At 40.4% G+C, this 26,319-nt stretch overlaps 1 protein-coding gene across 8 annotated transcripts in view; it reads left to right on the forward strand.

The window, feature by feature from the left end:
* TNIK (TRAF2 and NCK interacting kinase) overlaps positions 1–26,319 on the forward strand; it is a 1,728,926-nt gene that overhangs the window by 219,200 nt on the left and 1,483,407 nt on the right. The gene's annotated exons all lie outside the window — the stretch shown is intronic.

Consider the following 26,319-nt stretch of genomic DNA (forward strand, 5'->3'; position numbering starts at 1 on the left):
AGCCAGCATTGTCATGTGTTACATTGGAAACTGCTGTTGTTTTTGGAGGAGAGAGAAGTACCAAAAGGGAAAAACGAACATGCCATGACCGTTAAATGACATCAGTGGGGAAGTGGCAGTAAAGCACAATGGTTATGGTTATGGATTTAGCAGAGAAGCTAAAGGGCTAGCTTTGAAATCCGTTAGTCCTCAGTTATATGATGCAGCACTTCAGTTTGCTTCCTTTTGTTCCTTGATCTCCCCAGAAAATGTAGCCAGTGGTCAAACCTGGCCTAATACAAAGAAAATGAAGTAAGTGATTCAGGTTAATAGTTTGTTATCTGCTGCATGTTGTAATGGTACCAGGGAAGCTGTCTACATTCTGGGAATGACCCCTTATCCATGACAGACCTGCACAGTGCTGCTGTTGGGGAATGTAAACTGGATTGAGCAACAGTAACAAAAACTTTTTATTCAAGTCTTATGTTTCTGAGCATAAGATAAATGTGACTTTTCTTTTATAAATTCTAGAAAAGATGAATCAAGTGTTGAGAGTAGCTATACTTGCTTGTACATCATATATGATGGTTTTCACTGTGAAATAAATGAATGAGGCAATTCAAGGATGTTAGAATATGCGTGCATTGTTAGTTACACGCAGGACATCAAGTTAAAGTTTATCAGCAGCAAATGGTAATTTATACAGAGACAGTACAGTAACTACAAAACAGCAGGTCTAAAATTGTAACATTTTTCAGCATGTGGGGAAATGTTTCTCTAATATATCCTGAAGTAAGAGCAGTAGGCATAAATACCCTTATTATGTATTTTAATTGAGAATATTGTTAAGAGATCTCTTAAAACCACAACTGAAAATTCACCTCTGTTTCTAGTTCCTATTGCATTAAATTAACTAGTAATCAAAGGGAGACTGACACTTTATCTAATCTGCCTGCATGCTGCAGGTATCCTAAGGCAGCTGCCCTACCCCAGAACCGTCTTCCTTGAAATTCCATGACACTTTATCTAATCTGCCTGCATGCTGCAGGTATCCTAAGGCAGCTGCCCTACCCCAGTACCGTCTTCCTTGAAATTCCATGACACTTTATCGAATCTGCCTGCATGCTGCAGGTATCCTAAGGCAGCTGCCCTACCCCAGTACCGTCTTCCCAAAAATTCCATGACACTTTATCGAATCTGCCTGCATGCTGCAGGTATCCTAAGGCAGCTGCCCTACCCCAGTACCGTCTTCCTTGAAATTCCATGACACTTTATCTAATCTGCCTGCATGCTGCAGGTATCCTAAGGCAGCTGCCCTACCCCAGTACCGTCTTCCTTGAAATTCCATGACACTTTATCTAATCTGCCTGCATGCTGCAGGTATCCTAAGGCAGCTGCCCTACCCCAGTACCGTCTTCCTTGAAATTCCATGACACTTTATCTAATCTGCCTGCATGCTGCAGGTATCCTAAGGCAGCTGCCCTACCCCAGTACCGTCTTCCTTGAAATTCCATGACACTTTATCTAATCTGCCTGCATGCTGCAGGTATCCCAAGGCAGCTGCCCTACCCCAGTACCGTCTTCCTTGAAATTCCATGACACTTTATCTAATCTGCCTGCATGCTGCAGGTATCCTAAGGCAGCTGCCCTACCCCAGTACCATCTTCCTTAAAATTCCATGACACTTTATCTAATCTGCCTGCATGCTGCAGGTATCCTAAGGCAGCTGCCCTACCCCAGTACCGTCTTCCTTGAAATTCCATGACACTTTATCTAATCTGCCTACATGCTGCAGGTATCCTAAGGCAGCTGCCCTACCCCAGTACCGTCTTCCTTGAAATTCCATGACACTTTATCTAATCTGCCTGCATGCTGCAGGTATCCTAAGGCAGCTGCCCTACCCCAGTACCGTCTTCCTTGAAATTCCATGACACTTTATCTAATCTGCCTGCATGCTGCAGGTATCCTAAGGCAGCTGCCCTACCCCAGTACCGTCTTCCTTGAAATTCCATGACACTTTATCTAATCTGCCTGCATGCTGCAACTATCCTAAGGCAGTTACCCTACCCCTGTACCATCTTCCCAAACATTCCATGACACTTTATCGAATCTGACTCCATGCTGCAGGTATCCTAAGGCAGCTGCCCTACACCCGTACCATCTTCCCAGAAATTCCATTAAACTTTATCTAATCTGCCTGCATGCTGCGGGTATCCTAAGACAGCTACCCTACCCCCAATACCATCTTCCCAGAAATTCCATAACACTTTATTTAATCTGCCTATATGCTGCAGATATTCAGAGGCAGCTACACTACCCCTGTACCACCTTCCAAAAAATTCCATGACACTTTATCTAATCTGCCTGCATGCTGCAGGTATCCTAAGCCCGCTCTTCTACCCATGTACCATCTTCCTAGAAATTCCATGCTGATTTAAATGTAGGTAATACATTCTCATTATTTAGATAAAATCTTTAATTACTGAACCTCTTTCTCAGTAGCCATTTTAGATTTGAGACTTTCCATAAGTTTTAATTTACTTGTAAGTGAAATTATTTTTTGTACTTTTTTGCAAGTTATATGACAGTCTCTTAAAGGGTGTTATATACTGTTTAATTAACTGAATGTCTTGTACTTCACTTGTTAGTTGTGTGTGCCTAGGTATGATTATGCTGCAGAGTAAACACACATAAACATTGCTCGATGTGTAGTATGTTTGTTATTGCTGACTGTTATGTATTCCACATAACATGTGACATAAGTCAAAGCCGTAGTTGGTGCCTCTAGCATCTGCTGGCCAATCCTCCAGTAAAGCCCCACCCCTTCAGCTCTTAAGTAAAGAGCAGCACCAAAAAAGGACGGCAGTTGTAGCAAGCTGATTGGTACCTTCTTACCAGATGGCTTCCTACAGCAGATCCGTGTCCCCTCAAAAATACCAAAAAACAAAAAAACAAAAAAAAACTTCAGCTTGCACAGTATCAAGCTGATTAGTTCACTGATGCATTTATACCAATTGGCTTCCTACTTCCTACAGCCAATGCAAAGGCCAAGAAAGAAAAGTAATTTGGCTAGTTGGTACATTTGAACCAATCAACTTCCTACTTCCTAAGCTGATCCATGCTTCCTTCAGCTCTTCAGGAAAGTTCAGAAAAAAAAAGTACTCCAGCTTACACAGTGGCAAGAAGACTGATACATTGGTGCATTTGTACAAAATGGCTTCCTACCTCCTGTAGCCAAGCTGCTTCCCTTTCCTTCAGCAAAGAGTAAAAATAGTACTTTGGCTTACACTGTAGCAAGCTGATTGGTACATTTGCACCAACTGACTTCTTTCAGCAGACACACACCATCTCAGCTCTTAAGCAAAGAGCCAAAAAAAGGAAAAACATGCAGTACTAAGTGCACTTTTGCACTTCTTGATTGCTCCAACACTTTGCACTTAAGACAATTGCCCCCTTTGCGCAGCCCTTGTTATGTTATTGACATTGGTTTTGGCTAATCCTGGTACAGACAAAGTAACCTCATGGGCTGTGGACATTAAATTATGCAATCCTTGTCTTATCTTCTCTCAGCATAAATGTCACAAGGTTATATAGAATGAGCAGTGACTCAAAATGTGGTTTTTGAGTGTGATCCCTGAAGACCACGCCTGGGTGCATTTTAAAGCACAAGACATTTGCACTATTTGCCTTTTGAAACTCATTTGCTTTCATTCATTAGGAACACCAATCCCACTGTAGATTTATATTATTAAAGTTGAAAAAATGTGAATTATTTCAAGTGCAACATGTCTTAGAATATAGGGAAGCTAGTTACTAAATAATTTAATGAAACTCTAGAATGTCTGCTCTATACAGATATATTTGTATGTGTGTATGTGTGCATTTGACTCCGAGTACACAAGTCTGTGTGTGTGTGTGTGTGTGTGTGTGTGTGTGTGTGTGTGTGTGTGTACCTGCGCATATATGTGTTTGTGTGTTCATGCCCTGTGAGAGTGTGTGTGTGTTTGATTATGCATGCACGAGCATCTGCATGCTTTTGGCGCTGTTCACAGAAAGTTCTGCCAAAGCACAATACGCCTGTATCACAACCGTTAGTTTTATCTTTCCTTTAGTACCTTGAAGTAGTGTATTTGCATGTATGATATTACTGGATAATGTTAGGAACACATCTTATCTCTATATCAAGGTAGTAGTGGTATACAGGCAACATTTGACTGAGTAAAGCTAACTAGATGGGGTGGAGCCACATTGTAGTATAGCGAAACATTTGAGCAATGGCTAGTAAAATGCACTGGTTAAATTGATAGTAGGCCAGCAACCTCAATTGTACTTCTACTAGCCCTTTCCTGGTCTTAAAAATGTATCCTCTGATTTGATAAGCCTGCTGAATTAATTTACAACTGCTTGTTTAAAGAATGAACTGACAGTCAGCATATGTAGACTTGCATCACAGTGTAGGAACAATCACAACAAAGCAAACATTTTGGATTACTTTTATGCAAAGTTCTGTTCAGTTTAAAGGTGTAACTTTGACAATACATCACTGTTCAACAGCTAAACAACCAACATACAGTACATATGTAGTGGAGCCATTGTTTCTGGTTCCTCCTCCTTTCATGCAACATTTGTGACACTCCATGTTGATATACTGTAAGGGATCAGTATTGTTCTTAGCTAAATGGTGGGTTTAAAGCAGTTAGCAGTTATCAGCATGACCTGTAATTAAGGAAAGCATTTTCTCATATAAATTGCAGATTGAATGTCTTCACTCAGAATTCACAATATGTAGCCCTGAAAGATAAAACTGTGTCGGGTAGGAAAGATACAAAACAGCTGAAAAGAAAAAAATGGCATTGGTACCAGGAAAATCAACAGTAAAATAAAAATGTTTCACAGTATGTGCTTCATCAGGTATTTGAATAATGCCCCAGTACATAGAGTACTCAGAAGAAATGGCATTGCCTCAATGCATCAACATCACTTCCTGTATTGCATCCATTTAAATCATGCATTAAAATAACGCTTAACTTACTGCTGTGGTCCATCTATATTTAACATTTTCTGTTCTAGTTGTTATATCACTCATGCTAAGGGTCCTATTCATACAAAGTAGAATAGCAAAATTAAAACAATGTGCTTATGTAAGCATTCATGTGTGTTTTTCTTTTAATAACATATAGGTGGGCACATATTTTATCTCAAACACACATGTACCTGCTAAATAAAGCCACTGTACAGACTATGTACACCTCAGATGTCTGATTATGATCAAATGAATAAGTAAATAGTAACAGAGTAAAATATTTTAGCTCATTGTTGTCAGGATTCATACAATGCTAACTATTTCAACTCCCCCAGACACACACACACACACACACGCACACACACACACACGTACAAGATGTTCTTTGTGTTTCACTACCTGTGGGTTATCCCTGCTGTGGCAGCCCTCGGCTGGCTTGAATACCAGAGTCAGTGTTTCTCTGCATCAGCTGCTGTCGCTTGCTGTTTGATGTGAGGTTGTCAGTGTTATAAAGGAAGGCAACCGATGCCATTACATCAGTCTTTCTTACCATGGAGCCCATAGCAAAAGCAGTTCGCAAGTGTGCTGGTCGGTCGCTACCAGAGTTTGAATTACAGCTGAAAATGTCTAAAGCTAAGTACCACGTTGGGGATCTTTTTTTCTTGCACTAACCAATGTCCGAAAAAGTTAACAATTGTTTCACTTGTGGAAAGCAAATACCACACCGAGACTTCCATTCATACTGCACCACTTGTTTAGGCCCAGACCACGATGTCTCCCGTTGCTGGTTCTGTGCCCTATTTAATGTGAGAACTATTTGTCGTAGAGCTCTTATTGTAGCCAGGTATGTTTGTCTACCGTCTTTGCATTCTGAAATGGCATCCATTAGCCAACAATCCATAGACATTCTGAAAAATATAAGGATAAAGATAGAGACAGACCACACAAGGCTAAGCCTTCCAATGACTCTACCACTAAGCAGGTCTTCAGTCTTCCGGAATTCAGTGAGACACCTTTGCAGCCCCTGATGACCAGTTCAGTACTTTCACAGGGCTCTACTGAGACCCTTTTGGAGTCCAGTATGCCGCATAAATTTTCTTCATCTTCCAAGCCTTTGGTTGTCTCTGCCTTGGTTGGGTCCAGAGCTGCGACACAGTCACTGGCTTCTGAGGTCTTCCACATTACCGATTCTTGACAAAAAACAATGTCTTCTCTGGCTACCATTGTCTCAGACTGAGAGGCAAGGCCACTCCTAAGAAAACTACCTCTAGCCACCATTTTACTCCTGCTCCACCACCCCAAGCTCAAATGCTTAAAATGGCGGAGGACCTTATCAGGCCACTTCTTCTAAAAGGAAAAGAGACCTTTCTCCTGAAACACTGACAGAACAGGATACTGATTATTCAGATTTTGAAGAGGAACAACAACCTCTGACTGCTTATGAGGTTTCAGATGCAGAGGAATCCATTCCTTCTGCCTCCCCTCCAGAAAATCTTTCCTTTGGGGATCCCCTTCACACCCTCAGGGAACATTTCCACTGGGAATCCCAAGACTTCCCTCGGTCTAAAAAAAGACTCAGAGAGTTTCTAGACCTGTCCCAGCATAGACCCTTGGCCATCCCTCCAATCTTATTGGCCATCCCTCCAATCTTAAAGGTGGTTGATGATGTTTTCCATGAGTCCAGTTTAGCTCCTGATGCCCTGCCACCTGCTCCCAGGAAACCTGACAGGTATTACAGAGTTCCAGATTCTCACAAATACCTGTACAGAAATCTTGCTGCAGACCCGGAGGTCATTACACAGGGACCAAAAGGAGCTAAGGCTAGTTCTGCAAAGAATCCTACTCCCTCTGACAAGGACCCCAGAGCTCTGAACACATGGGGTAAAAAAATATACACCTCTGCAACCTTAGCTATTGAGCACTCAACTGTCAGTTCCACATGTTAAAATATCAACAAAACACTTTGGAACTATTAAAGCAAAAGATTTCAACTTTTCCTGACTGTGCTAATTTGAAAGAGTTAGCAGATTTACTGCACTCTACATGTCAAGTGGCTAAACACTCATTACACTGTGGATATGATGCCCTAGAAGCCTTAAGCAGGGCAGCAGGGTCAGGGTCCGTCATTAGGAAACATGCACGGTTGAAAGAACAACCTCTCCCTGATCATGTCAAATCTAAGATGTTCTTTGTGTTTCACTGTTGCAGTCATTACATTTGGGTAATCTGCTGGCAGGTTGCCCTCAGTCGGCCTGATTAACAAAGTCTTGGGTCCTGCGTCTGTTGCTGTCCCTTCATCCATGACGTCAGGTCCTCAGGGGTATAAAACATGCAGCCGATGCCATTACATCAGTCTTTCTTGCCGTGCGGTGCCTGAAGCAGAAGCAGTTCGCAAGTGCTGGTCAGTCGACTCCTGAAATTTTCATTTTCGAGTTTCAGATCCGAAGTCTTCAACTAAAAAACTAAGTACCCCGTTGGGGAAACTTTTTCTTGCTCATTACCAATGCCAGTAAAAGTTAATAATTGCATTACTTGTGGGAAGCAAATACCTCATAAGGATTTTCATTTGTACTGTATTCCTTGCCTAGGCCCTGACCACAATGTACCTTGCTGTCGGTTTTGTGTTTTATTTAATCAACGCACTATCAAACGTCGGTACATTTTTGCTTCTAAATATTTTGGCTCATGCTTTAATTATCCAGAAATGTCGTCAGTTAGCAAACCGACTACAGGAATACCTAAAAAATGCAAAGAAAAAGACAGAGACAGGCCGTTGAGGTCCAAAACTGCCAACGACGATTCCCCTAAGCCAGTTGCCAGTTCACCGGTACTCAGTGAGATACTTTCGCAGTCCCTGATACCCTCTACTTCTGATTTGCAGGCCTCTACTGAGACCCATTCAGAGTCCGGTATGCCGCGAGATGCTTCAATTATGGAACCCGCGGATGTCTCTACCTTGGATGGGTCCAGAGCCACTGTGCAGGCACTGGCTTCTGAGGGTGTTTTCAGGCCTACAGATTTGTATATTAGACTGATGCAATCTTCAAAACTAAGGCCAAAATCTCGATCTATGACTAAAAAAACAACGCCTGGCCCACATGTGCAGGCCCCTATGCCTAAAAAACAAATGATCAAAATGGCTGAAGATTTAATTACTCTGATCAGGGGTAGCCACCCCCTCTTTCTAAGAGGCCTAGGCAAGACATTGATTATGAATCTTCTGAACAGGATTCTATTTCTTCTGACTCGTCTAATGAGCAGGAATTGTCTATACCTACTTATGAGGACTCTGATGCAGAAGATTCCATTCCTTCTGCTTCTCCCCCTGAGGATTTTTCTTTTGTGGAAACTTTACATACCTTAAGGGACCATTTCCATTGGGAAAGTCAGAATTTCTCTGAATCTAAAAAGAGACTTAGGGATTTTCTTCTTCTCCCTCAGCATAGGCCTTTTGCTATACCTCCTGTATTAGACATTGTTGATGATGTTTTTTCAGAATCTAGAATGGCTCCTGATTCTCTGCCTCTGGCTCCTTGTAAGCCAGACAGATACTACAGGGTTCCTGACTCCCACAAATTCCTTTTCAAAAATCCTGTTGCAGATCCTGAAACAATTTCTCAGGGTCTCAAAGGCATTAAGGTTTCTACTGCTAAAAATCCTACCCCTTCTGATAAAGATTCCAGGGCACTGGATAGATGGGATAAGAAGGTTTACACTTCTGCAACCTTGGCAATCTGGGCTTTAAACTGTCAATTTCATATGCTAAAATATCAACAGCATATCATGGGACTGCTTAAACAGAAAATGATGTTAATTTCTGATTGTGTAGAAAACAAAGATTTACAGGATTTATTGCATTCAGTTGAACAAGTTGGAAAACATACTTTGCAATGTGGTTTTGATTCTTTGGAGGCCTCTTGCAGGTCTGCTGTAACTGGGTCTGTGCTAAGAAGGCATGCTTGGCTCAAAGAGCAAAATCTGCCTGAGCATGTTAAAGCAAAATTGTTGGATGCTCCTTTACAACAGGACCGTCTCTTTGGTAATAAGCCTGAAGAAGTTTTAAAAAAGATGGAAGATAAAATGAAAGATTTCTTACAAGTGCAACCTCCAAGATTTAGTAGGCACTGGCCTACTAAGAACTGGTCCTTTCCAGTTCCTTTGAGAGCCACTCAAGTCAAACCCAGACATTCCAAAGGCTCCAAGTTTCAGTCACAAGTGACTTTCAGAACAAAACAATGGGGTGCCTCCTCTTCCAAATCTGGAAACAAGACACCTCCCTATGGTAAGCAGTCTCAGTGACTTCCCTTTACACTTACCAAGCACTTACCTTTTAGCCGCTCCTTTGGGGGGAAAACTGGCTCTTCATGCAAGAAACTGGCAACTTATAACCCAGGACAAATGGGTTTTAAATATAGTATCCCAGGGATCCAGATTTCATTTCCACACATTGCCAATTCCAAACGGATGACCAGACCTGCCCCCAAATCAGTGGGCAGAGGCCTAGAAACAAGTACTTTCCCTCATGAGCATGGGGGCTATTCATCCAGTACCAGAAGAGGAAAAGGGACTAGGTTTCTATTCAAGACTTTTCCTGGTACCCAGAAAAGACATGTCATGGCGTCCAATTCTGGACTTGTATCCTCTAAACACCTTTCTGGACATTCCAAAATTAAAGATGCTGACTCTTCACCAGTTACTTCCTATGCTAGGCAAAGATGCCTGGTTGGCAACTCTAGATTTAAAAGAGGCTTACCTGTATATCCCAATCAGGGAATCTTGCACTAGATACCTCCACTTCAAAGCAGGCTACTTGCATTACCAGTTCTCTGCACTGCCCTTTGGCTTATCTACTGCGCCCAGGGTCTTTACAAAGTGCCTGGCTCCAGTAATTGCATTTTGCAGGCAAAGAAATATTCAAATATATCCATACCTGGATGATTGTCTAATTCAGGCAGAAAACAAGGACACTTTTCTAAACCATCTGGCATTTGTATAAAGGGTTCTAACTTGTCTAAGGTACACTATAAACGTAAATAAATCACAACTGGTACCCTCTCAAAAAATTACATTCCTGGGTGCAAGCTTGAATACAACTGCACAGGTGGCTTTTCTTACACCAGAGAAGCAAATTCACTTGGTGACTTACTTCAAACAGGTGGTCACAAACACCCTGCTTTCTGCAAGGCAAATACTGCAAGCCTTGGGGTTCATGGCCACCTGCTTTCTTCTAATTCCATATGCAAGACTGCATATGAGGAAACTAAAGTGGTACTTAAAAAAATCTATGGAGTCAGCATTGTCACAGCCTGGAAACAATGATTCCTATCATACCTTGCCTGCAACTAGAGTTCCTATGGTTGGCAGAGGCCTGCCACCAAAATAAGGGACTGCCATTCACACCACCCCCTGCCGCCCAAACCCTAACTACAGACGCATTAGACTATGCTTGGGGGTGGGGGGTGGGCACATCTGACAGGGAAGTGCATTCAGGACAAATGGAGCCCAAATCAAATGCACCTTCATATCAATCAAAAAGAGATGCTAGCTGTACATAACGCACTGACAAACTTCAAGGACTACCTTCATCCAGGACAATTATTGATAAAGACAGACAACACCACGGTTATGTGGTACATAAACAAGCAGGGGGGTACACACCCCTACCCCCTTTGCAGACTTGCCATGGCATTGTGGAACACGGCCTTGACCTATCAAGTACAACTACAAGCTCAATTCCTGCCAGAAAAGCTGAATACTCTGGCAGATGAACTAAGCAGAAATCTCATGGACCCACATGAATGGAAACTGGAACCATGGATTTTCAACATGTTGACACGTAAATGGGGGAGCTCAGACATAGATCTTTTTGCCTCACCCCAGAACTATCAGTTGGACAAATTTTGCACAAGAACTCATCACAAAAAAGCCTGGAAAGTGGATGCTCTATCCTTCAGCTAGAAAAACCTATCAGACTATGCCTTCCCCCCTCTGCCTCTGCTCTCCAAATTTCTACTAAAAGTCAAACAGGACAAACCAAAAATGATTTTGATTGCTCCAGACTGGCCCCACCAACACTGGTACCCACTCCTGCGCAATGTGGCACACCTTCCACCGTGGCACCTGCCTCAGACACCTTACTTACTGTCTCAGCAGAACAACCAAATTCTGCACACTCAGCTCCAAACTTTGAATCTTGCAGCATGGCTAATCACCTAAATTCACCCTTAGCATCCCTCAGCAAACCTGTGATGGATGTCATTTTGGAGGCAAGAAGGCCTAGTACTAGGAAATCTTATGCTGACAAATGGAAAAGATTCTGTGCCTGGAATCAATCTCAATCGATAAGCACAGCAGTGCCCAACATTCCTTAGATTTTACAATACTTAACTGAGATGCTTCACACGGGCTCGTACATTTCTTCCATAAAAATCCATGCCTCAGCCATTTCAGCTCATTACAACACAGAACCTCCCCTCTTCTCTCATCCTCTGCTAAAGCAGTATCTCAGAGGGGCCGAAAACTTAAGACCACCCAGGAGAGCTCCAACACCTGCCTGGGACCTCAATTTTGTATTGGAAAAGCTCACTCTCCCTCCTTTTGAGCCAGCTGCTACCGCAGACTTAAAATTTCTCTCCTGGAAAACAGCTTTCCTTTTAGCAGTCACTTCAGCTAGAAGAATTTCTGAATTACGGGCTCTTATGGCAGTGGAGCCTTTCATCATTTTTCATGCGGACAGGGTATCTCTCAGGACCAATCCAAAAAGAGGGCACTTGGTGCCCTATCCAGGATTTATCCATTCTGAACACCTTCCTGGTGGTCTTCAAATTCAAAATGCTAGCTTTGCAGCAGTTGTTGCCTATGCTGACAAAAAATGCATGGTTAGTTACCCTAGATGTAGAAGATGCCTACCTCCACATACCCATAAGGGAATCCTACAGGAAATTCCTTCACTTCAGGGCAGGCTCACAACACTTTCAGTTCTCTGCACTACCCTTTGGCTTATCTACTGCTCCCAGGGTATTCACCAAATGCTTAGCCCCTGCCATAGCCTTTTGCATACAGAAAAATATACAAATTTACCCTTATCTGGACGACTGCCTCATTCAGGCAGATGGCAAAGAAAGGCTCCTCAAGGACCTCCTCTTTGTCAATACCCTCCTAACCTCCTTAGTGTACACCATCAACAAGAAGAAAATAAGACAAACACCCGCCAGGAAGATCATTTTCTTGGGAGCACTGCTGGACACAACATCCCAAATGGCCTTCTTATCCCCAGAAAAGCAAAGCTTCCTGCCTCTCTACTTTACACAGCTGGCTTCCAGAAGTCACCTCACTGTGAGGAAGTTCCTGCAAGCCTTGGGGTATATGGCATCTTGCATCCTTCTAATTCCTTTGTCCAGGCTTCACATGAGAAAACTTCAGTGGTACCTAACGAACCTTTGGTGTCAGCACTCACAACCTCTAGAGACCTCTCTACCTTTGATCCCCTGTATAAGGGCTGAGTTTCTCTGGTGGGCAGAGGCCTGTGCCCAGAACAAGGGTCTTCCCTTCACCCTCTGCCCAACCGGGCAGACCATTACCACTGATGCCTCAGACATAGCTTGGGGCACTCACCTAGAAGGCAGGTGCACCCAAGGTCTTTGGGATACCCAGCACCTTCCCTTACACATCAGTCAGAAGGAAATGATGGCAGTAGAAAAGGTTCTGACATCCTTCAAACCTCATCTCAAGCCAGGGGTTCTCCTTATCAAAACAGACAACACCACAGTAATGTGGTACATCAACAAACATGGAGAGACCCAATCTTACCCTCTGTGCAGGCTAGCCATGAACCTCAGGCTGACAGCCTCTTCCATGGGACTACACCTGATAGCCCAATACCTGACAGGGATCAACAACACCCTGGCAGACCACTTAAGCAGAAAGTTACTGGACCCCCATGAATGGCAACTCCACAGAAAAATCTTTTTACAAATCACTCAGGTGTATGCATTCCCTCCTCTGCCTTTTATTCCCAAGGTACTGATCAAAATAAGTGAGGAGAGACCAAAGGCCATCCTCATTGCTCCAGACTGGCCCAGACAACATTGGTACCCCTTACTGCACAGCCTGACCTTACAGCCTCCCAGGCAGCTTCCCCTGATCTCAAACCTCTTAACTCAGGTGGGGGGGAGGTGCTGCCCTCAGACTTACAGACTCTCAAACTATCAGCATGGCTAATACTCTCAAGGCAAACAAGGGGCCCCTGTTAAGCAAACAGGTCCTAGACATTATCACAGGGGCCAAAAGGCCCAGCACCAGAAAATCTTACACAGGAAAATGGAAAAGATTCTGCTCATGGAGCCAGTCCAGAGGGGGTAATACTTCACAACCTTCCATCCCTCTTGTTGTGGACTAACTAGCGGAGATACTTATTAGTGACCTCTCCTTCTCTTCTTTTAAAATCCACGCCTCATCCATTTCAGCTCATTTTGATAGAGGACAGCCCCTATTCTCCCATCCTTTGATTAAACAATTCCTCAGAGGGGCTTCTAATATTAGACCTTCCAGAAGGCCACCCACTCCAGCCTGGGACCTGAAGTATGTTTTGGAAAAACTTACTTTACCAACCTTTGAACCAGCTGCTTCAGCAGAACTAAGATACCTCTCCCCAAAGACTGCTTTTCTTCTAGCTATCACCTCAGCCAGAAGGGTTTCAGAACTTAAGGCACTGATAGCCATTGAGCCCTTCATAATCTTCCATGCAGACAGGGTCTCTCTGAGGACTAATCCCTCCTTTATGCCCATGGTGGTATCTAACTCTCAACCAGGCCATACATCTACCCACCTTCTTTAGTAACCCTCAAAACAAGGGGGAAAGAATTCTGCACTCACTAGACGTGCACAGACAGCTCAGATACTATCTGGACCATACAAAACCTTCAGGAAAACAGACAAACTACTTGTCAGCTTTGCCCCAGGGGCAGAGGGGAAGCACGTCCAAACAAACCATTTCCAAATGGATATTACACTGTATCCATTTTTGCTACAGATTGCATGGGAACCCCCCTCCCCAAGTCTGTTTGAACCCATTCCACTAGGGCAACCTCCACTTCCCCAGCATTCCTCCCAGGAGTTCCCACCAGGGACATCCTGGAAGCTGCCACCTGGACTTCTGTCCATACTTTTACAAAGCATTACCACCTACCTCTATTTTCTAAGGCAAGGCAGGGTTTGCCTCAGTAGTTCTGCAGGGCATGCTGACCCATTCCTAGGTCTCCTGCTAATCCTACCACCCCTGTCCTCAGCTTTGGGAATCCTCCCACAGGTGATGACTGCAACAGTGAAACACGAAGAACATAGTAGAGTTGTGTACTATAAATGTAGATATTTGAGTGTATTTACTGTTGCAGTCCTGGTTTCCCACCCTCCTTCCCTCTTATATCTTTTTTCTTTAGGGAGACATAAGTTGATAACAGTGGCTTGTAGCCACCAGGACTACTTTACCATATTTATTGGGGCCTCTGACTGGTTAGGGCAAGAAAAACTGATGTAATGGCATTGGCTGCGTTCCTTTATAACACTAACGACCTAACATCACACAGCAAGCGATAGCAGCTGACGCAGAAAAACATTGACTCTGGTATTCGGCCCGGCCGAGGGCTACCACAGCAGGGATAACCCACAGGTGATGACTGCAACAGTGAATACACTCGAACATCTACATTTATGGTAAGTGTACACAACTGTACTTTCTTGTAACTGATGTTGCTAGTGCATTTATTTATGTTAGTTCTGTTTGCTTATTTGTCTGTTTTTTATTGTTTGCTTGTTTATTGTTTCATTAAATACAACGTTTTAATACCAGAGGTTAGCAAGCAGAAAGGAAATGAAACATTGAAAGATTTCAATCCTAGGACACAGATTTTGTGATCTGAGTATATAGTATATGTTTTTTTTTTTTTTTTACTTGGCTGCCTTGGTGCATTAAATTACTCCCTTTGGAATATCAAGTATCATGTGGGCTTTACTGATTCTCCAGGCCTATTTTTAAATCTGTAATAAATGCTTTATACTATGTGGGCACACTTAGAATTGGAGGTTTGACACATTATTGAAGGCAATCCCTGTCAAATAAATTGGCAAGAATGCAGTAGTAGCTACTAATGTTTACTAAAATGATTAGTGCTAAAACAGTTAAGATATTTGTACTTTAGTTTGGGAGGAAGGGCAGTCTGACAGTATTACTTATTCATATAGAGGTGTGTGCACTTAAATATGTCACTGCTTGAGCAACGGGAGAGAGAGTTATCAATTCTGCAGTGACTCTGCAGTGATTCAAATTGCTTAGGTAGGAAGTTGTTATACTTTTTCTTTTAATGAGAACTGGGAAACAAATAGCTAGTAAGTTGCCAAAGAGAAAATCCAAAAATCTATTTCACCAGCTAGGTTAAGGATTGAATTAAATTTAAGAAGCAGTGGTTTCATTATGGTACACTGCTGTGGTATGGAAAATAAGTTCTGATAGAGTAACCAAATGAGAACAAATGTCTTTTAGAAAACTGTGAATTTCAAGGAACAATGGTATGGAATTAAAAGACAAATCAGTAGTCCATCATTCTTATGTGTATGTAACTTATTGGATCATTTAAGATCATTCTAGTACTTGTCAAGGCCCAACTTAAAACAACTCCTCACAGCTACCAACCTAACTAATCCTTCTCTTCTCTCAATCTGCTTTCCTACTTTTGACTTCATCCCACAGTAAGATGTTACATCCCATGATAACAGATTTGAACTAATGCTTACCTTTTTATCAGGTAGCCACTTTGCTATCTCCGAATTGTGACCAGTTGTATTACTTTCTGTATTGCACTGTGGATATACCATTTTAATATTACTTTTGTTTTCCTCTTCCTTAAATATAAATGTATTCAACAGTTGCACATCTGTTTTTGTAATTATGATGTTGATATACCTGCATCTGTTTTGTAATTATGATGTTTTATTGTAACCTGTACTATTAGAATACTGGAGCTTTTTCTCCCCGGGTCTCTAGTGAAAACAGGCTGCTGCCCAGTCAGACTAACCTAGTCAACAAATGTCAAAATAAAATAGATATTTTCCATTCTTGCTGTGGTTTTGAATTTCTTTGACATGAGAAGCAGTCCTGTAAAACGGTATACTGCAGTAAACAGAAGAAATACAACATAGTTCATATCAGTCCTACCTCTTACATGATCTACATCTTTTACTGACTGTGTATTTTTTAATCTTTTTTTTCACATTTGCAAACTTGGTTTAGAAGATACACCCTGTCATCTTAGAGACTGACAGTAGTTATCATTGCCAGCAGGAATCTTTTCCAGCTGGGTCTGTGAATCTAACAATAGCTGTATATTAGAGAAAGTCTTCAGAAAGGAGCTTGCAGCTCTAGCTTCTAGGTGTGGGCTGCCTGTTGTGTGAAAACTGATTATAATGCTTGATTTTGTTGTTTTATTTTAAGAGAATATTAATCCACAAGTACTTTCAGGTGGCATTTACAAGGTAGACCTTGGAACATAAGGAAATAGTGATTTTTCTATATTACATAATATGCAAGAAGGCTCTGAATGGATTCAAACCAAGGTATGCAGCTTTGCTGCCCAACAACTTGACCTTCTGTTTACTACCTACCTGACCACTGGGCTTTACTGTCTTTTGCACTATCTCATCAAGAGTACAGTGACGGAGTTAAGCACTCTTTCTAAGCCATTGGTTAATAGTCCATGGAGGAAAGTTTTGAACTTGATTGATACCCTACAGATGGAACCAAACTATTCCTAACTATCACAGTTTATGTATTAACTTATTATTTAACAACAAATGTTTTTATCTGAATCCTTTTTGTCAGGCTGAATCTAAATTCTGTAAATAGTTATTGAATATTATGAATGTATTAAATAATTGTGTTATTTCATCAAAACAAAAATAATTTGAGTAAAAAAAAAAAAAGAGTACAGAGACTGACAGCTGTGTGCAAAGATATTTTTATGACCAAGAATGTGTTTTTGTGTCTTCGTTAAGACAAGAACATACACACTTAATAAATGAATCCTTTTTCAATGAGTAGAGTGATAATATTTTATAGTTTGGTTAGGCTGAGACCCACTTGACTCATTATTTAGTAAAATATATGCAGCATCTACCTTTATAATGTAATCTGTGGTAGAGAACAGACATTAGAGGTAACATATATGTGGTATCTGAAGAAAATAGAAGAGCTGTTCAGACCAATGACTGAAGACAGTTTTCAGTACTTTCCTTCTTCATTTCAGCAGGAAGTCACATTCTATTTATAAACCTGTGACTATTTATTAACTGCATGTGGTTTCACTACAACTTATGCACATCTGCCACATACGAAAGTGTATTAGTTACCCAAACGGGGCAGCCATGACCTTTAAGGACTGTGAAGTCAGCTGATTATTAAATGATGCTATTGTTTGGTGTTTTGAAACTATTCCAGCAAGAAGACAGTTACTCAGCAACATTTTTGTGGCAATGTAATGAGTCTCCCTATACAGAAATGACTAATTTAAAAGCCTTTATAAGTTTTAAAAGGCATCTGACTCTGTCTGCTCATCTGAGGTGCTGCTGCCGATCTCTTCCTGTTACTTCTGTCCACACTTTTGCCTTTCGTGAAACAAAAGCAAAATGGCACGTTTCATTTATTGTTTCGAATTTAACCGTAAGCAGCACTACGTATTACAGGTTGTACATCACGTGGGAGAGAGACAACATGAAATGAGTACTTACCTGTGCAGAGTAAAATGGCACTTTTTACTTGATGTCCTGGTTTGTTCCATCACATCAGGCCTGTTCTGTATTAGTTTTTTTATGGATGAGTTCCAGGTGGTGCAGGTTGTCATGTCAACAATGAAAATATTCACAGAAAAATGTGATAGATCATTTTAAATTTCTTCAATTTTTGAGTGTCTTCAAAAATCCATGCAACATAATGACCCAGTGCTAATTATACACAGATATAATTATTACATTTCATTCTGAAATCTGATTTTAGACTACGCAAATATGATTTACTTTTGTTTGTGAATAAAACATTTATGATAAGACCTGATACTATGCATTAATTGTAATATACCTTGATTGTCAAAGAAAGTATTTGGTTTCTTTGGAAGCCATGAGCAATCAATTCTGTATTTAAAACCTGTGCTGTAGTTGGCCAGGAAGTGTCTCTTTTATAGCTGAAATATGCAACTCATTTCCAAGTCATGTATTAAACATCCTGACTGTTTTATCTGCTGTGGCTGTATTAGAATACTGGTTTGCAGTTCCCTCTCTGGCATACTGCTGTTACGTTTGTCACTTGTTTGTTGTCATCTCCTGCAATCTTTGCACTGTGAGTTGTGCCCTTAAATTAGTACATTTGTTTCTCATTGTTTTTTTTTCCTCTAGAATAATCTAATAGATGAAGATGTTGATATACATATAAAACACCCGGTACACAGGTTCATATACAGTAAACCACTGCACTGGAAGTTAACTAAGTTTATGGCCAAGGAGACCATCAAGAATATAAGGCACATCACCTAGTATTGTGGGGGGGGGGGGGTGGTACTTCACTGAATCAAAGGTGTATTTACTCAGTTCCAGAAGTATTAGCATAGAATCCTAGCTGCAGGCTTGGTAACTCAGATATTATCACATAAGACTGAATACCAAAATGCATAAAGCTGACACATTTACAGTGACTTGCACATAGTTAAAATGATTGCAGAGGCTCCCGAACCTGCAACCCCCAACTAATGTATTTTCAGTTTGTTGTTACAATCTGCAAAAATGTCAAATATCTGTTTTTGTACAAAAGTCAAGTGCTGCACTTGTCGTTGAGGATTTTCAAGACTGAAACAATAATATATTCAATGTGAAGATGTAGAGCTGTGCCCCTCCATATGGAGGTGCAGAGGACATATTTTCTGGCAAAAAGAAAGGAAAAGAAACCCCCTCAAACTGTTAATTTCATTATAGTTAAATTATGTTTTGGTCTGTTCAGTTTTGTTTAGCAGTTCATATGTTTTGCTGAAATTCCATTCATAATCTTGGAGTTTCCATCATACACATATATTACTCATAAATTTAATGCAGTTCTGTTTAACTTTAATAGACTTTTTTTTCATCATACGTTACCCTGCAGCTGACCATCAACTGGTGTCATCCACTGGGTCTACTAAGCTCTGCTGTATATCCCTGGATTTACACTGAACATGCAAAAAAGGAGATCAAGGCATCCAGTGGAGCATCATATTGCTGCCAGGGGTATTTTAGTTTTAAGCCCTAGTTCTCCATTTCCTTTTTACCATGTGTCTGTGTCCAGTCAGCACAAGAGCAATGGGGATGTCTGACATGTCATCCTGTTTCTATCCAATCCAATCTGCTCCATCTATTCCCAGTTAGGACGATGCCCCCCTTATGTGTTCCCAGCCTCCACCAGAGATGTAATGTGAGGGGCATTCAGGCACATGCCCCTCCAGAGATGTAATGTGAGGGGCATTCAGGCACATGCCCCTCCAGTGATGTAATGTGAAGGAATTCAGGCACATGCCCCTCTTGCTGCACATTGGACACACAGACCTCTAATTGAACTCGGTTTACCTGGGCTGTATTTAATGCTTTATCCCTCTATGCTGTGGTGTAGCTAATTTTAAAGGACCAAGAATCAAACCAATAAAGGCAGTAAATGGACAAACGAACAAACCAAGTAAATCCACAGGCAGGTAAAGCGGACCAAGGCAAGATAATTAGCGTTAAACTTTATTAAACAAAAAATAATAATAATAAAATCAAGCGCTTTCGCCTGGTTAGATACCAGGCTTTTTCAAGGTACAAAGTATTCTAAATCAAGAACTTAAATATCCTACTGCCAAAGTCATATGACTTGATTAATAAATTGATAAATTAGAACTGATTATTAAATTAAAACTGAAGTGAACTCTTAAAAACCTGACAACAACCTAAAAATGCAAAATTAACAAGTCAGCATAATTTATGTATCTAATAGTCCCTAGTGTACAAAATGCAGAATATAATTGCACAGAAAATTGTACAAGAAACATCAAAATGAAAAGTGCTTCTTAAAAACTAATCTTTCTTATAAATACACAGAAATGATACATAAAAATTACTTAAAAATGCTTTTATAAAAACTGCCTTTTAAAAATTATAACTTAACTTTCCTCAACTTAAGCACACTGATAATGCTGATATTCTCATTGAGCCCAGGAGGTCTGGTGGCATTCAATTTAAGTTGCCACAACAGCTCTTTCTGTTCAAGACGAGCTTCCCAATCACCTTTTATAGCCGTGCACTTAGTTTAGTGAGCCAGTATCACAGGTTAAAGGGCAGTAAACTAAATTCAGTTTACTTAGCATTGAGATTAATGTGTTTCACTATGCGTAGTCTTTGGGCTTTTAAGCAGTCATCAGGAGTATAGGATTTAATTTGGTTGTGCACATGTTATGTGAGTGCTTCTAATCAAAGTGATTTATCCATTCCATGAAAAAATAGGCTACTGTGAAATGTAGTTAACATTTGTAGTAGAGCCTTGTGGTTTTAAGACCACGATAATTTGCATTTTACAACTTGTCTTTGTGTGTGCATCTTGTGACTGCACTATAACTAACGTACCATTGGAAACAGAGCATTTCTGTTTCACTCTCATGTACACATCTGTAGTTTCACTGATGCTTTTCACAATTGTACCTGCAGTTAAGTACCTGTTCCTTATGTAACTATACATGTTCGTATACAAGTGGGCAGTGTTATATGCATAATTGTTTTCATCCCTTTTTTCTTTATTTTGCTCATTTATTTGTGTCACAGAAAGACAACAGTGATAAAACTGGCCCATATTGACTGGGGAGATGATTGTTTTGAGCTATGATAGAATTGCCTGGACATAGTAAAGCCTTGCTGGGTCTACTTATGGTGGCTGCCAAAAAACCCATGACTAGAAAATGAAAATCGAAGTCTAAACCAACTTTACTAGAAGTAGTGAGTATAGTAACAGGGATAAACAACCGGAATTGGGATCTTTAGAAAAGGGAAGGAGGAAACTACATCGCAAAAAATGGGAATTGTGGGAACAATATATGGACAGAAGGAACATGGTTTAAGAGGCAGGATTTCAATGACCTATATAATGCTTAACTGACATACTGGATAGATTATTAGTGATGTATAATGTTTGCAGCTACAGTTGTTTAAATGGTGTCTGTGATGTATAATGTTTGCAACTAAAGTGATGTCATTTTGTTTGTTTTTCATTTATATAAATGTAAGATTGCCTATGTCATATTTGAAAATTTAATAAAGATGTTTGTTGAAAAAAAAAGACTGGCCCATATTTCATCTAAATGCTACACTACTTCCCTTATAGAATACTTACTTGTACAATTTATAAACAACTTGATGACTGTATTCTAAGCTGGGTCTAAATTTCAAGTAATGATTTTCTCCAAGGAAGTGGCAACAGTGTTATATATTTATTTATTTTTAACTCGGTATGTCTATGTACGTATTTGCAATTTTAAGGTTAGTTTATTCGCAGGTTTTACTTATGCTCTGAATTCTCCCATCCACTTCGATAAATATATCACACCGAATGACGTTTGATGACCTTTATTAAACTTCCATAAACATAATTTTGTTAACCCATATTTATTAATTACAACCGACACATGGTATAGTTGAGCATAACATCCATGTAACGTTAACTAGGACAGCGTGGCCCTGCTCATCCTGACCCCGTAAGTGTCCATACCTCCACTCACTTACTTATGAATCAGCATACCACCACTCACTTTATTAGCAGCTTACCTCCGCTCACTTATTTTACTTATCAATCGGCATCCAACCGCTCACTTTCCTTTCCTAACTCATTGAAATGAACATCCAACACCAGAGGGGGAATAGAAGAGGGCAAGTAAGTTCACGCCAAAATGTGATTCTTTCCCCAGTTACACTTGCCTAAATCCCTTAAGCCCCTAATTCCCTCATTTCCTCCCAATCATCCATCATTCCCATTTAACCCGTTCATCCCCCCTACCCTCTTATTTCCTGCTACTATATTTATCTGACCGCACCTGAAGATGTTCCTGCACAAATTTACCAAACCTCATTTGCGTTTAATGCTGGAAGTGAGCTTTTGTCCCTTGTGTGTGATTTCAGACCGGATCAGTCACTGGTTTGCATTGCTTGGCAGTCGATCAGTGATTGCCTGGTTTCTTCAAGTAGCTGTAAATATGCACCCGTACTTACTATCCTGAAAGGTTAGGGCTGCACTGTAACTTGTTGCACCAGTGTGTGGTACATTTAGTATCCTGCTATAATGCATATCACTTAATATGTGTTCAAAACTGTCCTGTGACTGCTCAGCATTAGTTATTCCCTCTCGGAATGATTAATCCAATTTTCTTGGACAAGAACTATGTATGTTAGTATCACTGTAGCATGTGTAAGTGTCTACCCTTAGGTTATCAGGCAGGCACAGTGATGTTTTACTCTGGTAATGTATATTGCACTAAACTGTGGGGGAGTAGAAAATTGTTGAAATCAAACTTTTTGAAGGGCAGTATATGGTAAGCTTGACAATCAAATCAATGAGCCTAGGTTGCTGTAGTCTGACATTCCAATTTATCATGTTTCTTTTGTTCTCTTTCACTATTATCACATCAAAGTTTCATCTGCAGAGATTGCTTATATTAGGTAAAGTTAATCAAGATGTGATTTTAACCCTATATAATATGATGGCACATTTCAGCTATGCTGCTGTGAATGTTGCCTGAAATGTAAGTATACTTAATGTGATTTTCCCTGCTTTTCTTCTCACAATTCATGCTTTCTGTTTCTCTCCTACATACTGTGGTAGAACCACAGAAAGGAAAAGCCAGGCTTTTAGTGTGCCATAAAGCAATGATATTACTGTTTATATAAAAGTGTGAGATGTTTATTTTGTTTATTAAGAAAAGCAGCATTTCCTGTTAACCATGTGGATCCCTATAGCCAAAAATGTTGTTTTAAGCAAACTTTGTCCTAAAAGTGCATTCTGTGCTGTTGCCTAGCACTATGATGACCTGTTTACCTGATACATAATTCTGTGCAAGGGCCAAATATTTCTCTTATGATAATATGTATGTTCATCATTCTCACTGCTGCAGTGACCTTTGGCTATTGGGCTGTATCCTGCCCAGGATGCAACAACTGGCTAGTCTTCCAAAAGTACTGGCTCCCTCCCACACTTACACTCTGACTACTGATTGGCTAGCCCTTTGAAAGGATATCAGCAGTCAGGCTGTAGACAACTTTAGTACTTTCTTGCCACATCATGGGAAATGGTTTTAAAGGAGAAGGAATTAGCTATGGGCTTTATTTCTGGCAGACAAGCTCCCATTGGGGAAATCTTTCACACAGAAAATATTCCCTTTTAAAGTTTTTTGATGTATTTTTTATTTTCTAAAGAATACCAGCAATTTTATAAATATCAGAAGTTTCTTGTCATAAACATCTGTTTTTAGAAAGTGGCTGAATTTTGAGAAAAATGTACTGCTTTTGAGACAATTTAACTGAAGCATTAAGTATTTAAAGATTGGGAAGGATTTTCACACACATAACATTGTGTTGAAGTGTTTTGGTGCTTGTGTATACTTCGTGACAACTTAGCTTCATTATTTTACTGTGAACTGCAAACCCCCTTTTTTTTAAGACAAAATGCTCAGTCCCTGCCATCTTCTGGCAAACAGGGAACAATAACTGCAGTGCAGTGGTGCAGCGTTAGCGTTGTCACCTCTCAGCAAGAGGTTCTCTGGTTCGATTCTTGTTTGAAGTGCCTTCTGTGTGGAGTGTGCATGTTCTCCCTGTACTCGTGTCAGTTTCCTCCAGGTGCTCTGGTTTCCTCCCATGTTATAAAGACACATGTCTGGAGTGTTTCTCCCCAGACCTCTGCTGAAAATTGGCTTTGTTCCAAGTCAGACCTTCCCAGTAAACAAACTAATAAATAAAAAGCAGGAATCCTTTCAAAAAAAGGAACAGACTGTACCTCCAGAATGATTATCAGCATTCCTTCCTACACTTACCTCCTGTCACTAAATCTTTGCCTCTCAGTCCTTCCCTTTATTTCAGACTCTTGGATACTAATATTGGTTCAGGAGGGTTACAGTGGGCACTGGATGCACATTCTTCCTTTCAGGGCAATCTCACCCTGTCCTCTGAACCAAACAGTTTTTCTTGAGGTTTCTCAACAAATGCTTACCTTAGGTAATCATACCATCAGTGCCTTTAGAACAAAGGGAGGAAAGCTTCTACTCCAGAATGCTTCTAGTTTTAAAAAACAAGCTTTCTTGGAGACCAGTTCTAGATCTTTCCTTTCCTAAACATTTTGTCACAGTACCAACATTCAGAATATTTACCCTTCAGAGTCTGTCAGTAGTTATTCATCTTCTGAGTTTTATGGTAACATTAGACCTTAAATATGCTTATCATCATATTCCCATAGCCACACGGTTCACAAAATTTCTCAGATTCTTTGTGTGGGGTACATTATCAGTCCTCTGCAGTAACCTTCGAGTTAGCCACTAGGGTTGCCACCTTTCATTATGGCCAAATCCAAACTAAAGCCACATACTCACACCTCTCCTAACCCAGCCATCTGCTCTCATCTCCCTGGCCACTTCCCACCCATTTTGTGACATCATAGTCACTTCACAGGCGGGAAGGACATCCGATCTTTTCCTGGTTTGTAATACTTTTTTTTAACAGAAAATCATAGTAAATCTGCCAATTTAACAAACTCTTGATAGTCTAGTTTTTGAAACAGAATACTGGAGTTTGTATAGTGTTATCAGGACTACTGGACAATTGGCTTGATTTCTGGGTAGTCTGAAAAAAAAAAACAGATTGGTGGCAACCCTATTAGCTATAGCTCCAAGGATGTTTAATAAGTTTTCCTCCTCTTTCCCCCTCTCTCATTCTTAACTTTATTTATTTTATATAATATATATATGCTTTATATAATAAATAAAATAAATAAATAAAAATGTATTTTTGCTCACCTTCTGTATACCCTGCTATCTCAACTAAATTGTACTTCCCTTCTCCTCAGCCCCTACTCTCACTTCCTTCACTTTCAGCTTTTTTCCCCCTTACTCTATTTCCCTCCAACCCCAATTTTCTTTCTTTTTTCTTACTTGCTCAATACCTCCAACTACATTTCTTCTTTTACTAGCTTGTTTCCATTCCTTAAATCCTGTTTCATGATCATTTCCCTGCATTCATTCAGTCCCTATCTGCTATATGTAAAAAAAAAAAAAAAACAATCAATATTTTGTTCACAAATGTCTTCTTATTAGTTCTCTGGAAAGTGATTACTTACTAGCCTCTTCATAGTTCTGTGTATTTGTAAAATATTCCTATATAGTACTATGTTTTTGTAAAGCTTCTATTTTTTTGTTCTGCGTATGTTTTTCTTATTATATAAACTCCAAATATTGTTCACTGTATGCATTTTGTACAAATATTTTCACTTGTTCTGGAGCTTTTCTCCCGGGCCTCCGCTGTAAATGGGCTACCACCTAGTCGGAGTATTCTGGTAAACAAAAGTAAATAAATAAATAAAATATTTAGCTCAAGGGATAGGTCATTGCAGACTGAAAGGCATTTACACTTCCCTTATTTAGACAACTTACTCATCTTTGCAAAGTCTTTTGCTAGAAGTCAGGTAACCATAACCTGGGTTTCTTCACTCCTCACCAATCTGGGCTTCCAGATAAATGTTCAGAAATGCTCCTTGACTGCATCACACACGATTGTGTTTTTACACTCCATTCTAGATACATCTCTCCCAAGGCATTCCTAAGACAGGAGAGGATGAATTTGCATCTGGAAACTTTCCCCATCTTCTGCAGTCAGTCTGAGTCCTCAGGCAGAGAGTATCTCAGGAGTCTAGTGTTCATGTTGTTTGTGATTCTCATGATTCCTCTTGCCAGGGTATACATGAGAAAAGTTCAGAGGTTTTTTTTTTAAATGTGCCAAGATTCTCATCCTCTTGGACTTTTCGATTCCTGTTTGGAGCTTTATCAAGAAACAACTAATTTGATGGAAGCAATAAGATGCCTCCGTTTTTGCCTGGGGAGGCAGTTTCTATGGGGTTAAAGCTGCAAGGCTTGTGGGACAAATCAGACAGACAAAAGCACATAAATGTCAAAGCTGTATTAGCTGTGATCAATGCTTCAGAATCTCTTCTCATGACCTGTGACCACCAGGACCATTACATGTGATTGCAA

The sequence above is a fragment of the Protopterus annectens genome, chromosome 4.part1 (assembly GCF_019279795.1).
Source record: "Protopterus annectens isolate FY-2018-M chromosome 4.part1, PAN1.0, whole genome shotgun sequence".
NCBI lineage: Eukaryota > Metazoa > Chordata > Ceratodontiformes > Protopteridae > Protopterus > Protopterus annectens.